The sequence below is a fragment of the Vulpes vulpes genome, chromosome 13 (assembly GCF_048418805.1).
Source record: "Vulpes vulpes isolate BD-2025 chromosome 13, VulVul3, whole genome shotgun sequence".
Classification (NCBI taxonomy): domain Eukaryota; kingdom Metazoa; phylum Chordata; class Mammalia; order Carnivora; family Canidae; genus Vulpes; species Vulpes vulpes.
The window spans coordinates 159072849-159074252 of record NC_132792.1 but is presented as its reverse complement, the minus strand read 5'-3'; the positions used below and the strand labels follow the sequence as shown (position 1 = coordinate 159074252).

Here is a 1404-nt window from a genome sequence, read left to right as displayed (position 1 = left end):
CCAAATGAAAGAAACCAGTGACAAAGACCATGAACTGGATGATCTCATTTATATGAAAATTCCAAAATAGACAAATCCGTAGAAGCGGAAAGTAGGGGCAGCAGGTGGCTCAATCAGTTAGGCAACCGACTCTCGGTTTGGGCTCAGGATCCTGAGATCGAGCCCCATGTTGGGCTCCACACTCAGCACAGAGTCTGCTTAAGATTCTCTTGCTCCTCCCTCTGCCCTTTGCCCCCTCAAATAAATAAATAAATCTAAAAAAAAAAAGAAAGAAAGGAAAGAAAGAAAGACAGAAAGAGAGAGAAAGATTCATGGTTGCCAGGGGCTAGGGGGAGGGGCCGTACCCCCGTAACGGGTACCAGGTTTCTTTTTGGGGTGATGAAAATATTCTGAAACAAGATGGTGCTGATGGTCACACAAGTCTGGATATACTAAAAGCCACTGCATGCTGTATTTTGTTTTTTATTTTTATTTTTTTAAAGATTTTATTTATTTATTCATGAGAGACACAAAGAGAGGCAGAGACACAGGCAGAGGGAGAAGCAGGCTCCACGCAGGGAGCCCAACGCAGGACTCAATCCCAGGATCCCGGGGTCACGCCCTGGGCGGAAGGCAGCCCCTCAACCGCTGAGCCACCCAGGGATCCCCGCATTGTATACTTTGCATGGTGAATTTGGGGGCCCAAGGGTGGCTCGGCCAGTTAAGCATCTGACTCTTGATTTTGGCCTGGGTCACGATCTCAGGGCCCTGGGATGGAGTCCTGCGGGGGCTCCGTGCTCCGTAAGGGGTCAGCTTATCCCCCTCCCTCACCCCTCTTATGTGCTACCCCTACCCTGCTAATGCTCTCTCTCTCTCTCTCTAAAATAAATAAAATCTTAAAAAAATTAAATGGTGGATTTTATGACATCTATATAAAATAGAGCTGTTCTTTTTAAGTAGTGCATGAAGCTTTGCACAGTGGCAGTCTCATAGCCAATGAGGTTTATCTGAGGCGCGATTATTGCTAATTGAGAACTTTTGAAGTTGCCCTTGGTTATTATATTGATTCGAACGGCACCGAAAAGCAAAACTCAACTAAGCATCTCACCCCCCCCCTTTTTTTTTAAGTTCTCACCCTTAGAGGTAAAACTGATAACCTACGGGAGAGTGCACATCCAGACGTTTCTCTGTGCACATATACAGACAGTTATTCTCAACTTTTCTTGTAATGGAAACATCTGAAGACCATGACACACCACTCGGGAATCTGGGCTCAGTCAGGAATGATTCTCCACCGGCAGCAAGCCCTGCCAAGGGGCTATATCAGGACAGGACTGTACTGATGGGAGGCATGGTCTCTGGTCTGCAGAGACCCACCAGGCAATTCTTTTTTTTTTTTTTAGGATTTTATTTATTTATTTGAGA

At 45.8% G+C, this 1404-nt stretch overlaps 1 pseudogene; it reads left to right on the top strand.

The window, feature by feature from the left end:
• The first annotated feature begins 946 nt into the window (after positions 1-946).
• LOC112934582 (U4 spliceosomal RNA) lies at positions 947-1029 on the top strand (annotated as a pseudogene).
• The last annotated feature ends 375 nt before the right edge of the window (positions 1030-1404 follow it).